The sequence below is a fragment of the Anomaloglossus baeobatrachus genome, chromosome 7, assembly GCF_048569485.1.
Source record: "Anomaloglossus baeobatrachus isolate aAnoBae1 chromosome 7, aAnoBae1.hap1, whole genome shotgun sequence".
Classification (NCBI taxonomy): domain Eukaryota; kingdom Metazoa; phylum Chordata; class Amphibia; order Anura; family Aromobatidae; genus Anomaloglossus; species Anomaloglossus baeobatrachus.
In genome coordinates this window covers 258,789,756-258,805,131 of record NC_134359.1, presented here as the reverse complement: position 1 = coordinate 258,805,131, position 15,376 = coordinate 258,789,756, and the positions used below count along the sequence as shown (strand labels likewise).

Genomic DNA, 15,376 nt, shown 5'->3' with positions numbered 1-15,376 from the left:
TGGCCTGTCTGTGCGGGGACACAGAGTACCTGAACGTTGCAGGGCCTTGTCCCTGACTGTACTCAGCTCCTCCAGTAGGGTCTCTGGGTCTGTGGATGGAGCTCGGCCTCAGGGTTTGGGGGCCGGTAAGATCCCACTTCCACAGAGCCCCTCAGGGGGATGGGGAAGGAAAGCAGCATGTGGGCTCCAGCCTCCGTACCCGCAATGGGTACCTCAACCTTACAAACCGCAAGTGGGGTGAGAAGGGAGCATGCTGGGGGCCCTATCTGGGCCCTCTTTTCTTCCATCCGATAGAGTCAGCAGCTACTGCTGACTAAACAGTGGAGCTATGCGTGGATGTCTGACCTCCTTCGCACAAAGCAGAAAACTGGTGAGCCAGTGATCCCACTGGGGGTGTATAGCCAGAAGGGGAGGGGCCTTACACTTTTTAGTGTAATGCTTTGTGTGGCCTCCGGAGGCAGTGCTATACACCCAATCGTCTGGGTCTCCCAATGGAGCGCCGAAGAAAATATAATAAAATCTTTATTTTTATATAGCGCTAACATATTCCGCAGCGCTTTGTGATCCTGCAGATTTAAATCTGCACCACATCTGCAAGAAGAAAATAAGCAGTGTGTGCATGAGACGCAGGATTCTCATTCACTTTACGGACATCAGGAATCCTTCAGGTTTTGTGCAGAAAAAAACCCCAAAATCTTGTTATTTAAGTTTACAGTAAGTCCACGTGACTGCAGACTTCTGACAGGGTGCGTGTTGTATTGAGCGAGGCACGTCTAGTTGGAATGTGGCCGGCAGCATGCATATCACATACGGTATGTGTGGTCACATGACCGCCCGCCCAGACAATTCTGAAAGCACATTGGATGTTAAGATTGTGAAGTTTCCAGTCACAGACTGACTGCAGACTCCTCACAGACCTGGAAAACCCCTTTAAAAATTCTTCAGAAAATTAAAAAAAAAACAAAAAAAAAAAAAAAAACACGTGTTAACCTGAAGCGGTGCCTGCTTGAAAGACTAGTCATTTTTGACAGCCACATTTTCATGATGCAGAGACAAAGCTGGCTCTGCTATAGCAGCAACGGCGAGGGCACAGTTCAGCCCAGTGGTACGACCATGCCGCCGGTCTGAACTGTCAATTTTCAGGAGCGCACTGTCCCCCCAGCAGGCCAGGAGGCACAATTCAGACAAGCGTTGTGACCATGCCGCCGGTCTGAACTGTCAATCTTCAGGAGCGCACTGTCCCCCCAGCAGGCCAGGAGGCACAATTCAGACAAGCGTTGTGACCATTCCGCCGGTCTGAACTGTCAATCTTCAGGAGCGCACTGTCCCCCCAGCAGGCCAGGAGGCACAGTTCAGACAAGCGTTGTGACCATGCCGCCGGTCTGAACTGTCAATCTTCAGGAGCGCACTGTCCCCCCAGCAGGCCAGGAGGCACAGTTCAGACAAGCGTTGTGACCATGCCGCCGGTCTGAACTGTCAATCTTCAGGAGCGCACTGTCCCCCCAGCAGGCCAGGAGGCACAGTTCAGACAAGCGTTGTGACCATGCCGCCGGTCTGAACTGTCAATCTTCAGGAGCGCACTGTCCCCCCAGCAGGCCAGGAGGCACAATTCAGACAAGCGTTGTGACCATGCCGCCGGTCTGAACTGTCAATCTTCAGGAGCGCACTGTCCCCCCAGCAGGCCAGGAGGCACAGTTCAGACAAGCGTTGTGACCATGCCGCCGGTCTGAACTGTCAATCTTCAGGAGCGCACTGTCCCCCCAGCAGGCCAGGAGGCACAGTTCAGACCAGCGTTGTGACCATGCCGCCGGTCTGAACTGTCAATCTTCAGGAGGGCACCGTACCCCCAGCAGGCAGGAGGCCAGGAGCCACAGTTCAGACCAGCATTGTGACCATGCCGCCGGTCTGAACTGTCCATCTTCATGAGTACACCGTCCCCTGGAAAGCAGAAGCCAGAAGGCAGGGGTCCGGTGTGCTACTGAAGGCTCAAAATGAGCACACCATGAAGTCATCGGACCTTTCTCCAATTTAAGATACCCGATGCCCAGCCAGCGGCCATTGCTGCCCCCTCCCAAAAAAAACAAAAACATTGGGGCAAAATTATCAACACTGACTACAAGGAAAACTGTCTGTTACCCATAGCAACCATGGTGCAGATTTACCAAATAAAAGCTAGTCTGGTTGGTTACGATGGGCAACAAAAACAGTTTTACACGTTTGATAAATGAGGACCAATATCTTGGCGTACATTTACCCCGTGTGTGTACATGTGTCTATGTTTGCGTATAATATATATACATATACATATACACACACACACACACACACATTGTACAATATACACACGTGTTTCCTCAGAGAAATAAATTAAGATTTAAAGAAAACAAAACTGAGCCCCCACCAGCTGCCGGAAGCCATCACTATCTGCGGTGACACCGGCCGCACGCTTCTCATAGTGAAGGTCACGCAGGCGCCGTCTTCCCATAGTTATATTATCCCGCGTAGGATGACAGTTCTCCATGCGCCAGCACTGAATCCGGAGATTTCTGACGGCCTGGCAGCACTGAAACAGTTAATCGGGGGGGGGGGGGGAGATTGCAAAAGTAAGCTGACAGCAAGACAACTGTTCACAGCAGGGGGTCCGCTGAGTGAAAACAGCAATCCCCCCTCCCAGAAGACAATCCCAAGTGCAGGGACATCTGCCGGGACAGTTTACAGAGCAGTATAGTGACACATGTTCAGGATACAAGGAGCTCATTATATAACTGTCCTGGCAATAGTGGCCCGCCTGCTCCAGTTAACCCCTGGATACCTCAGACCTGCAAGAGAGCCGCAGCAGGGTGGGTACTCCCAGCAGGGTGGGTACTCCCAGCAGGGTGGGTACTCCCAGCAGGGTGGGTACTCCCAGCAGGTGTGTCTGCATTTGCACAGATCACTCCTTTGATTTAATCTCCCGTTTTACAGAGCGGCATCAAAAAATCACTGCTCCCTGTTTTATACGACTTGTTGTGTGATCCTAAAGTTTGAAACCTCATGAAAAAAGTTTTTGTATACCGATTAGGACAGTGTGTATATATGCACATGCGTTTGTATTTTTGCAGCAGGAAAATCTGCAAATAAGTGAATATTGGCAGGAAAAATGCTGCGTAAAATACACACGTTTCTTTACAATAGAGTTCCCCTCATTCATCTGAATGGGTAAAAAAATTGGTAATGTCAGTGATTTGAAAGGAAAAAAAAAAATAAAAAAATAAAAAAAAAAAAACTGATTCTTCAAATCCCCAAAAAAGAAAAATTAAAAAAAAAAAAAAAAAAAAAAGGCAGCATGCATGAGATTTCAGAAATCGCATCCAGTTTGCATATAATGTAAAAATACTGCACTTTTTAGGAAAGAAAAAAAAAAAAGACGCAAGGTGCGAACAGGCCCTTATACAAATTCACAACTAGTTTTTCCCAAAAGCCACTGCAGAATCTGTCAATTTGGGAAAAAAATAAAAATCATGCAAAAAAAAGCTGCAACATGTGCATACAGCCCAAAAAAAAAAAAAATTTCCCAATAGCACGTCTACTGTGTTAAAACTTCATTAATAGGAGTGATGTATAATATAACACTTGGGCTGCCTTTCATGCACTGTGCGCCCTTTACCTTTTTTTTTTTAGGGGGGGGGGGGTCCCACACACTTTTGACATCTTTTATACAGAACTCTATGGGAAAAAAAAAAGTCTTTAAAAAAAATGCTGTATCAAAAGACACTCTCTTGATGTACACAAATATCAAGAAATCCAGAAAAAAAATAAAGTAAAAATTGCCTATTGACAGTCTACTAACCATAGCTCTGCATGAGGATACTCCAAATGTAGATTGTTGCCCGCACCTTAGGTTCGGGGGTGACCAACCTGTGCCCATCCACAAGAGAAACTACAACTCCCAGCGTTACCGAGTCTGCTCGTGCATGCTGGGAGCGATTAACCCCTTACTTATGCACCATCGACACAGTATACACAAACTTATATTAATGTGACTGACGGAGCATCAAACACTCCAAGAGTATCCCCCGGCAGCCTCTATTGTTTTTTCCCCCATTTAACCAAAGAAAAATAGCCCCTTACAAGTTACATTTGTATCAAGCACACCGCATATGCAGTAAAAGCCTCACTGTATAGGAAGAGACACTGTCACGGTATTAAACATTGTAAAATCACAAATACTAATACATATGATGCCCCTTTAAAGCAAATTAATTGTGTCGCTACAGCATGTGACACTGTCCACCTGCGGGCTCTTGTGACCATCTGACCATTGCAATATGCTGCGCACACTGTCTGCTGCTGACCACCTCTGGATACACATGTGTCCACCTACAGGCTCTTGTGACACTGACCATTGCAATATGCTGCGCACACTGTCTGCTGCTGACCACCTCTGGATACACGTGTCCACCTACGGGCTCTTGTGACACTGACCATTGCAATATGCTGCGCACACTGTCTGCTGCTGACCACCTCTGGATACACGTGTCCACCTACGGGCTCTTGTGACACTGACCATTGCAATATGCTGCGCACACTGTCTGCTGCTGACCACCTCTGGATACACATGTGTCCACCGCCGCTGCTGGATCTCCTGGAGGTGCTGCCCCCCTGTGACCCTTCCCAGGCCTGTTTCTGGGGATGCACTGAAGCTTTTACATGGAGCAGAAGCAGCATAGCAACAATGAGCCCCCGGCCAACTATTTATAACTTGCCAGGCTCCATCTGTAGGAATGGGCATAGCGGGGAATGGGCAGCAGAAAGCGCGCAGGCAAACCTAGGTCTCCCAGCTCCTGTCGCTGCGGTGTGGCATCTCCCAGGGCTGATCCGGCCGCAGCTTATGGACCCGGTCCTCTCATCTCCGGCTTGCAGGGGGGCAAGTTTGGAAGTTGTCAGGGGGTTTTGCTATTCCACACTGCTGCAAGATCCCAAAATGGCTTCCCTGCCTCAACAAAGCCTGAAGGATCAGCCTGGTGTGAACGCCCCCTCCACAGCTCAGCTGTCCGTCTCGGCCTGCCTTCAAAACCATTGGAGGACTGGTAAACAAGGCAGCCCAGAAGATCAGCTTAACCCCTTCCCTGCCCTGAAGAGCACGCACCGAGCTGTCAGTCTCCTCCATGACGGGCTACAAGCCATATACACCTATATACTCAGTGCTGGCTCCAACTCTGCAACCTTCACTGTAGACACCGGTCTATAGAAGCAGCAGGGAACGATAGTGTCAATATTTATCATTCCTATTCATAATATTTATAGAATCTGTGTATAATATTATAAATTCTATATTCCAACTGTTTGGACTTTTTTTTTTTTTCAAATACAACTAATAAAACCCATCGGCAAATTGTATGCAGAAACAGATTTAGACAAAAAAAAAATCGTAAAATATTCTAAAACTTAAATTTTAGGCTCTCAGCTTTGCTACAATGGCAGAAAGCTGATTGTTTTTAGACATTCGCTGATGTATAGTCAATCAGGAACTTAGCCAGCGAAAGATGAATTCTTACTTACAGCACAATATTTTTGCACCCATTTAAAGAAAAAAAAAATTCCAAAACAAATAAGCATTAATCAAAATAAAAAAATAAAATTGTTTGGTCCTTGTCTTGCATGCAGCAATCATCATCGGACGATGGCGGCAGCAGAACCCTGTACGACGGCAGACGTGCTGCCATCCGTGCTTTTAACGCCCACATCAGAGACGTAAGTGGCGAATGAGCAAAGTATTGCTTCATCAATGATCGGTTTTGCACAGCATTAAAGGGAATCTGTCACCAGATTTTTGCCACCTAATCTGAGAGCAGCACTAACTAGGGGCAGAGATCCTGATTCCGGCGACGTGTCATTTACTGGGCTGCTTAGTGTAGTTGTGATACAATCACTGTTTAATCAGCAGAAGATTATCATTATAGGACTACTTGGCATGCTGCAGGCAGTCCAGCATATTCATGAGCTCTGTATAAGGCCTAGGCCACACAAGGAGTACCGAGATCCTCGCATGACACTCAGCTCACGCTGGCAGCACAACGGGAGCCGAGTGTCATGCAAGTATCATTGTGACTGACGTCCAATCATGCGATCGGGCCGGCGCTGAGGGAGGAGAGGGCCGGCGCTGAGGAAGGGAGGAGAGGGCCGGCGCTGAGGAAGGGAGGAGAGGGCCGGCGCTGAGGAAGGGAGGAGAGGGCCGGCGCTGAGGAAGGGAGGAGAGGGCCGGCGCTGAGGAAGGGAGGAGAGGGCCGGCGCTGAGGAAGGGAGGAGAGGGCCGGCGCTGAGGAAGGGAGGAGAGGGCCGGCGCTGAGGAAGGGAGGAGAGGGCCGGCGCTGAGGAAGGGAGGAGAGTGCCGGCGCTGAGGAAGGGAGAGGGCCGGGAGGGATTTATCTCCAGCTCTCCTTCCGTTGCCGCCTATTGCCATTCTCATTCTGCATTCGCATTACGCCGGTGTACTGCAAGCCCAATGCGATGTTTCTCTCGCCCCATAGACTTATTGAATGGGTGAGAGAGAAACAAGGATCGCATTGCACCCGCAGCATGCTGCGATTGTTTTCTCAGTCCGATCAGGGATGAGAAAATGATCGCTCATGGGTGCTTGCACATAGGCTAATATTAGTCCGGGTGGAATGCGATGTTTTATCGCATCCCACTTGCTCTGATTTTCATACTGTGTGGCTTAGGCCTAACTGTTAGATCTGCAGCAGAGCAAACAGAGATTTTATCAAAACGACAGCAAACAGCTCAGTAAGCGACACATCGCTGGAATCAGGGTCTCTGCCCCTACATTATGCTGCTCTCAGATGTGGGAGCAAAAACCTGGTGACAGATTCCTTTTAAGGTTGGGGCTACACAGCGACAATTGAACACCAAAAACATCCGTGCGACAATCATTTTAAAGCTGTGATATAAAAAAAATTACAATAAATCGCAGATAAGTTTGCAGTTCACAGTCTAATGTGACCGGCCTGAAATTTATGGCGAGCGAGGCCCGTGCTCCAGAAAATTCATACACCATAGGGAATTACAGGTGATGCCTTGTGACAGGTCGTATGACATAAGCCCACACTTTCCCTACTATGGTGGCTTATGTTGCATAAACCCCCTTCCAAAAAAAAAAAAAAAACCCAAAAAAAAAAAAAACCACCATATGCCCATCATACCATCGGGTGCATTGCGTGCAGGTCGGACCCCCTGCAGCCGGCTGCCCGGTGTTGACTGACCCTAAAGGACCTTTCCAATTACAATTATCTTTTAATCACGAAAGCGTCCGACAGTATAGACGACAGACCACAAATTTCAGCCACTAATTTAATAAATAACCCATGGACATAAGGTGACGTATAGTGTAGTCTCTATATGCAAACTGCACAATAAAGTCCCTTGTGAACATACCCTGGCAGTGTTTTGATACGTTTTGCACCAAAAACAGTGTAAGGCTATGTTCACACGCAGCTTTTTTTTTTTCATGAGGTTTATGCAAATTAAAAGCGGCTTTTTCCTGCACCAGCAAAACCTATGAGATTCCAGAAACCTCATGCACACGATTGCGTTTTTTGTTTTTTTTTTGCCAGAAAAGTAAAACTGCTGCCTTTTTTAAAGAAGACGCATGTCAATTCTTTCAGCATTTTAGCACCATTGAAAGCAATGAGAAATCGCACAAACGCAACAGCTGAAACTAACTTACATGCACTGTAGACAAAGGACACCAAAAATGCAGCCAAACCGGCTTTCACGAAGCAGTTTTTTTTTTTTTTTTTACTGCCAAGAGAGGAGGGAAAAAAAATGCAAGGTGTGAACATCGCCTATTTCTTGTAAGTCTTCTCTTTATTTTAATGGGAAAATACGGCTACAGCGCACCTCCCACGTTATTTTCTGCATGCAAAGAAAGCAAACTTAATTCTTAGGCTGCTTTCACTCTTCCGTTGTTTTGCTTCCATCACAATCCCTTGTGTGACTGATGCAACGGATGCGTTGCAGATAGTGGCACAACTGATGTGACTGATGCTGCAAAATCACGATCCGTTGTATTTTATTTTTTTTTTAAGGCTGCTTTCACACGCTTTTTAACATGCAAAACGAACGTTTTTTTAACGCAAAAACGGATCCAGTGCAAATGCGTTTTCATTTCAATGCATTTGCAATGGACTCACGTCAACATGCGTTTGTGTGCGTTATAGTGAGGATCCAGCGACTTGCAGTTTTTTTTACTTTTTTCAAAAACGCTACTTGTAGCGTTTTTGAGCTGCATCCAAATACTGTTTTTCACTGGATCCTGACTATACTGCACGCAAACGCATGTGAACGCTAGCATGCTGATAGACAGGATCCCGCTTGCTCTACTGAGCATGCCCAGAAACCAGCCTGGCGTGATCAGTCTCTCCCTCTCTCTCTCCTCTCTCTCTCCCCCGCCTGAGAGCAGCGGACGCTCGTAACCAAGGTAAATATCAGGTAATCAAGCAAAGCGCTTCGCTTAGTTACCCGATGTTTACCTTGGTTACGTGTGCAGGGACCAGGCAGCCCAGCTCCTAGCAGCTACGGACGCTCATAACCAAGGTAAATATCGGGTATCCAAGCAAAGCACTTTGCTTAGTTACCTGATGTTTACCTTGGTTACCAGAGTCTGCAGATGTCAGATGCCGGCTCCCAGTCTATCACGTTCAGTTCCCCTCACTCCCGATCACATGACTTCAATGCCCACCCATAAACTTCAAGTGGCAGGATCCTGCAAAATAACATGCGTTTGCATGCGTTCTTCTTTGTAAAAGCAGGATCCACTTTCACAGCAAAAAAAAAAAAAAAAAAACGTTCATGACGCATGTTAAAAAAACGTAGTGTGAAAGCAGCCTTACGGTTTTACCAGCCGCCGGGCGATCAGCCGATCGTTCTCAAAAGCCGGGCGATCAGCCAATCGTTCTCAAAAGAAAAAAAAAAGGATCCGCCGCTCAAAATACGCTACATGCTGCGTTCCTGCCGCCCGACGGTCAGTCGTTTCATGACTGATCCGTCACGCGGCGGATGCAACGGAAGGCCATCAGTCACAATCCGTCGTCCATACAAGTCTATGGGGGAAAAAACGGAATCCTACTATATTGCAGGATACCGTATTTCCTCAAATCGACGGATTGTGACTGATGCAAAACAACGCAAGTGTGAAAGCAGCCTTACAGAAAAGGCAAAACACTTAGGCTATGTGCGCACGTTGCGTAATTACATGCAGTTACGCTGCGCTTTGTAGCGCAGCGTAACTGCATGCGTCCTGCGTCCCCTGCACAGTCTATGGAGATTGTGCAGGGGCCGTGCGCACGTGGCGTCTTAGAGCGCAGCGCTTCGGCTGCTGCCCGAAGCGCTGCGTTCTAAGAAGTGACATGTCACTTCTTCCGTGTGCTTTGCCTGCAGCCCCCCGCTCTGTCTATGGCAGGAGCTGCAGGCAGAGCGCATGGAATCGGCTTTTTTTTTTTTCACTACGGACATTTTCTGCAGCGATTTGAAGCGCACGTGTGCTCTTCAGATCACTGCAGAAATTTCTGCACTGACTGTACGCAACATGCGCACATAGCCTTACACTTCAAATCAGAAAAAGAAAGCTTAAAGACAAACCACGTAAAAAAAAAAATGAAAACAAATAGCGGTGTGAATACAGAGGTGCCAGGAGGAAGTTGGTACAGTATAGTTCTATCACATAAAAATTGTGCTGGGGACCATTCAAAATAGAAGAGAAAGTAAAGTGGACAGTGGTGATATCTGTACAAGAGCGAGCCGGAAGGCACTAACACATCAGTATCTTCAGAGTATAAGGAAAGCTGCAGGAAAGTAAAAATATACAGACTCCATGCGGGTAGGAATAAGGCAGCTCGGAGACTGGAGCGCGGCCAGAGTCACCAGCACAAACATTCATGAAAATAATAGAAAAGAAATAAGTTTCTTACTTTCTGATGGGTTAAGGCTCCATGCGGGGCTGATGTCAGGAGAAATAGAAGAACATATATGTAAGAGGCGACTGAGGCCTTACAAGAGGCGCCAAAAGCACAGGAATAGATAACACACTGCGAAATCAGCCCTCACACACAGCCCTATCAGAGGCGGCAAGGCGACCGAGTGCCGGAGCGTGCCACGAGGAAAGAGGAAATAGGAAATATTCTACTCAGCCATAGCTAACATTGGTTGTGGGATAGACAACACAAGGCCATCAGCTTCCCTGATCTCCGACTGTACTGAAGCTGGGAGAAGTAATGTATTACATGAGTAGGCAGCTGTGCCGATCAGGACACTGGGAAAGATGAGTGGTGTGGGCAACGTTGTTGTATGGAGCTTACAGTTACCCCTCTGTCCATCATAAAATAATGGAACATGTAACTAGATTCATGCTGCCTGAACCACAGGTAACATGAATCCGAACCAATTACATATGGGTACGTTTTGTTACGAAACACAGCAGGATTCAGAATAAACTTACTAAAAAGGCCCTGACTAGTCCAATGCCGTCCATGGCATGGTAGGTTTCACCCCGCTCCAGGTAATGGGCAGGTTTCTCCCGCGTGTGTACATAGGGACGGTCCCAGCTGGTTCCCCAGAAAGGCTGCAGCCCACATCCACCCTCACATCACCAAGAAGGGGCTCATATGCTGTTGGTGCACAGGGGCCCTCATCCGATTGTGTCCGCCATTGGATGGTAACCATCTAGATTAAAATTAGGTTTTCATACATTTCAAGGAAGAATAACAGAGGAACAAAAATGCAGAGTTTGACGGAATGTTAATGGAGAATGCAAATGAGTAGAGAGCTGTGGAGGAGAAGCGCAATAGGGTTTTACCCCAATAACACAGGGGGTAAAGACAGGGAGCAGTAATACTCACCAAATGAAGTTGTGAAAGTCACAACTACTATATAGGCATGGAAAACTAGGATCACGGCAGCAGCAACACAAACGGCAGATAACAGAGAACAATAGAAGAAAATAGGGTTTTTATGAGCCGCGCCAATGATCACTTCTCAGGTATTCAGATTAATGGATCTTTATTTTGCACAGGTCTACGCGTTTCTGGAGTCTCGGCTCCCTTCCTCAGGACCATCAGGCATAAGAACACATCAAATAAGAACACAAATTTGATGTGTTCTTATGCCTGATGGTCCTGAGGAAGGGAACCGAGACTGCAGAAACGCGTAGACCTGTGCAAAATAAAGATCCATTAATCTGAATACCTGAGAAGTGATCATTGGCGCGGCTGATAAAAACCCTATTTTCTTCTATTGTTCTCTGTTAATGGAGAATGCAAGGATTGAGTAACACTGACAGCATTTGGGGAGGTGTGGGGACGAACCCTCTAAGAGTAGACCAAGACTGTAAAGTGGAAGGTGGCGATATCCATAAGAGAGCGAGCCGGAAGGTACTAACATCAGTATACTCACAGTATAAGGAAAGCAAAGCACCTTAAGGAAAGCTGCCGGAAAGTAAAAATATACAGACTCCATGCAGGTAGGAATAAGGCAGCTCGGAAACTGGAGACTGTATATCTATTACGTGGGTTGTCCACGACTTAACAGATTAATAATAGCCAAAATTGGGGTAAAAAAAAAAAGTAGCCTATCGCACCCTCTCATGCTCATCACTTGTCACGAGTACCAAACACCTGGGCTTCCCCTTCCAGATGGGGAATTATTGTTATTATAGCGCCATTTATTCCATGGCACTTTACAAGTGAAAAGTGTATACATAAACACTAGCACAACAATCATTAACAGTACAAAACAGACTGGTACAGGAGGAGAGAGGATCCTGCCCGCGAGGGCTCACAGTCTACAGGGAATGGGTGATGGTACAATAGGTGAGGACAGATTTGGTTGCGCAGTGGTGTACTGGACTGAGGGTTACGGCAGGTTTAGGCTTGTCGGAAGAGGTGGGTCTTCAGGCTCCTTTTGAAGGTTTCCAAGTTAGGCAAGAGTCTGATATGCTGGGGTAGAGCGTTCCAGAGTATGGGGGAGGCACGGGAGAAATCTTCTATGCGATTGTGGGAAGAGGAGATGAGAGGGGAGTAGAGAAGGAGATCTTGTGAGGATCGGAGGTTGCATGCAGGTACGTACCGGGAGACTAGGTCACAGATGTAAGGAGGAGACAGGTTGTGGATGGCTTTGTTGGTCATGGTTAATATTTTGAACTGGAGTCTTTGGGCGATGGGAAGCCAGTGAAGGGATTGGCAGAGAGGAGAGGTCGGGGAATAGCGAGGGGAGAGGTGGATTAAGCGGGCCGCAGAGTTTATGATAGATTCAAGGGGTGCAACAGCGTTGGAAGGGAGGCCAGAGAGCAGGAGGTTGCAGTAGTCGAGGTGGGAGATTATGAGGACATGTACTAATATTTTTGCTGATTCTTGGTTAAGGAAGGCATGGATCCGGTAGATATTTTTGAGTTGGAGGCGGCAGGAGGTGAAGAGGGCTTGTATGTGTTGCTTGAAGGATAGAGCAGAGTCGAGGGTTACTCCCAGGCAGCGAGCACGTGGGACTGGGGAAAGTGAGCAGCCATTGACATTTGATGGATATGTCAGGTGGAGAAGTTGAATGAGAAGGAGGAAAGACACTGTTTTGTCCATATTAAACTTTAGGAATCGCGCAGAGAAGGAGGACGAAATAGCAGACAGACATTGTGGGATTTTGGTTAGTAGGGAGGTGATATCAGGTCCAGAGAGGTAGATCTGTGTGTCATCAGCGTAGAGATGATACTGAAAGCCATGGGACTCTGAGCATCAGATGAATTCAGAAGCCCCCTCTAATAAAGGAAGACAGGAGGGGGATGCAGAGCAGAAGGTGAATACGAGCATCTAGTGGGATATTTTTGACTGTACTTTGCACTACCCAGGGCCCATTAATCTGGTATAACGCAGTGGACATCCCCTTTAATAGTGCCTTGACTTATTTCCACTGCTCCTTCCAAATACATGAAATGAAAGAATTCCACAAAACCTAACATTAATGGTTCCTGGTCCACGTTCAGGAAAGAAAATGTCATTACCATGACAATGTCCAGAAATACGTTAGAAAAAAAAAAAAGGAAAATTCACACAATCGCCGCTCATGGTTCTTGTATTTTGCGTGTTCTGTGGTTCCCATGGAGCTGTAATAACAGCAGCGGCCATCGCAGGGATGTTCAGAGCCGCACTTTGTAGTGCAGTACATTTTTCTATTCATTGCTGAGAATAATATCCTGCGCGGTACATGAAGCCCCAGAAGGGCCATTTGTAAAGAACAGAATCAACATGAACAACGGGGAAGCCAAGAGCAGCGCGAGTCCAGCAGCAGGACTGCATCAACGAGGCTGTGCAGATACAGCATCCTTCTCCAGCTCGTACAGCCCAGGGTTATGGGGTCCTCGGTCCCGGGCGGTGTATCACCGGGGAATGTCACTTGGTGGCTGTTGCCCGGTTCCGTGCCCTGGGTGCTTTTTTTAAAAGGGGTATATTTCCGGGAGAGATTAAATGGAAATTCCCACGTAACGCCACTTGCGGGTTGTGGCTATGTAGATGGAGCCACCGCTGCACAGTTCTCACTTCTGGGGCTGGTGTTAGTGGCAGCCTGGATGTTGGGCCCTCCGCAAGCAGGGCCGGGCCCCAGAGGATGGGTGATGTAGATGGGTGTAGAAAGAAGGTAGTCTACACCAGGGGTTGCAGTGCAAGTGGTTCCTTTACTCACAGTGACATGGAAACTGGTCACCCGAGGAAGGATCTCTTGACCGCAGGTCCCCTTAGGCTATGTGCGCACTAGAAATGTGAAGTTTCTCAAGAAAATTTCTTGAGAAACTTCTGCCAGTGAAAGATTTCCGGACCTGCGGAAAAAATCCGCACCAAATCCGCATGCGGTTTTGCCGCGGATTTACGGCGGATTTACCGCAGGTTTGTCCCTGCAATAAATAATAAAGATAATCGATAGACAGATAATGGATAGAGGGAAAGATGGATAGATGAATAGATGAATAGATAGATAGATAGAGGGATAGATAGATAGATGAATAGATGAATAGATAGATAGATAGAGGGATAGATAGATAGATGAATAGATGAATAGATAGATAGATAGATAGATAGAGGGATAGATAGATAGATGAATAGATGAATAGATAGATAGATAGAGGGATAGATAGATAGAGGGATAGATAGATGAGAAAAACCTATATAATGTTCCACCTCCCTGCATTTTCTAAGCTGGCACCCTTGAGTGAAATTCATGTGGCACTAAAGGGTGCTTAGCCTTGTATTTAGCCATAAAATAAATAATTAAAAAAAAACGACGCGAGGTCCCCCCATTTTTTGTAGCCAGCTAGGGTAAAGCAGACGGCTGCAGCCTGCAGACCACCGCTGGCAGCTTCACCTTGGCTGATAATCCAAAACAGTGGGCACCCCACGCTGTTATTTTAAATTATATAAATAATTTAAACAAAAAACGTGCGGTCCCCCCCATATTGGATCACCAGCCAAGGTAAAGCGGACAGCTGGGGTCTGATATTCTCAGACTAGGGAGGTCCACTGTTATTGGACACTCCCCAGCCTAAAAATAGCAGGCCGCAGCCGCCCCAGAAGTGGCGCATCCATTAGACGTGCCAATCCTGGCGCTTTGCCCCAGCTCATCCCGCGCCCTGGTGCGTTGGCAAACGGGGTAATATATGGGGTTGATGCCAGATGTGTAATGTCACCTGGCATCAAGCCCTGGGGTTGGTGAGGTCGGGCATCTATCAGATACCCGACATCACCAACCCAGTCAGTAATAATTAAAAAATAGACAACAAAAAAAGTTTTATTTGAAAAAACACTCCCCACATTCCCTCTTTAACCAATTTATTGAAAAGAGCACAATCAATTCCACGTCCGGCGTAATCCAATAAGGGGGGGGGGGCACGGCGATCCATACCATAGTCGCTGTCCCAGTCAATGAAGAACAGAATGTTCCCCATTGGCTGGGAGAGCAATGCAGTGACCTGAGCTAACATCAATAGGTCAGCTCAGGTCACTGCAGGGGATGACGAGCGCTGCCATCAGGAGCATAGATGAGATCATTACCTTCTGTGATCATCTCCTGTACTGCTGACGTCAGCGCTGTCACTGACTTCTATGCCCGCCGCGTTGTCAGAAGTATCGCGAGAGCCCGTGACGTCACCGCTAGTGACAGTCTCGGGCCGCTCGCGAGACGGGCATAGACAGCAGTGACCGCGGTGACGTCAGGAGGCAGGAGATCGTCACAGCAGGTAATGATCTCACCTCCTGACAGCAGCGATCGTCATCCCCGCGGCTCCCAGCACTGCAGGATGTCAGTGTCTGCCTGCGCTGCCGCGTGACAGGCTGCTGACACTGCGGGCAGACACTGACACTGCAGTGCA

At 47.5% G+C, this 15,376-nt stretch overlaps 1 protein-coding gene across 7 annotated transcripts in view; it reads right to left on the bottom strand.

Moving 5' to 3' along the window:
* The window catches only part of SUN1 (Sad1 and UNC84 domain containing 1), a 161,863-nt gene that overhangs the window by 127,301 nt on the left and 19,186 nt on the right, over positions 1-15,376 (bottom strand). For 3 of the 7 annotated variants that reach the window (XM_075318067.1, XM_075318070.1, XM_075318071.1), the window contains exon 1: positions 4,808-5,003. The exons of 1 other annotated variant lie outside the window; for it this stretch is intronic. The gene's annotated coding sequence lies outside the window, so the exon portion shown is untranslated. Of the gene's footprint in view, positions 1-4,745; positions 5,005-15,376 lie in introns of those variants that run through there. 3 more of the 7 variants (XM_075318064.1, XM_075318066.1, XM_075318065.1) reach the window with 2 other exon arrangements.